Consider the following 210-nt stretch of genomic DNA (forward strand, 5'->3'; position numbering starts at 1 on the left):
TTTATCTCGCAAGGCGGAAAAAACAAAAACGAGAGGTGCAACACGAGGACTTCCCAGGAGGTCACCCATCCTAGTACTACTCTCGCCCAAGCACGCTTAACTGCGGAGTTTGATGGGATCCGGTGCATTAGTGCTGGTATGATCGCACCCATCAAACTAATTACTTAAAATTCATATAATCCTTGAGCGACATACTAGCGTCCTTCCGAT

The 210-nt window shown here is 46.7% G+C and overlaps 1 non-coding gene across 1 annotated transcript; it reads right to left on the minus strand.

Moving 5' to 3' along the window:
• Positions 1-32: 32 nt before the first annotated feature.
• LOC118345819 lies at positions 33-150 on the minus strand. Its single transcript, XR_004799282.1, has one exon. It is a non-coding gene; the product is annotated as a 5S ribosomal RNA (ribosomal RNA).
• Positions 151-210: the final 60 nt, after the last annotated feature.

Source organism: Juglans regia, unplaced genomic scaffold (assembly GCF_001411555.2).
Source record: "Juglans regia cultivar Chandler unplaced genomic scaffold, Walnut 2.0 Scaffold_4944, whole genome shotgun sequence".
Lineage (NCBI taxonomy): Eukaryota > Viridiplantae > Streptophyta > Magnoliopsida > Fagales > Juglandaceae > Juglans > Juglans regia.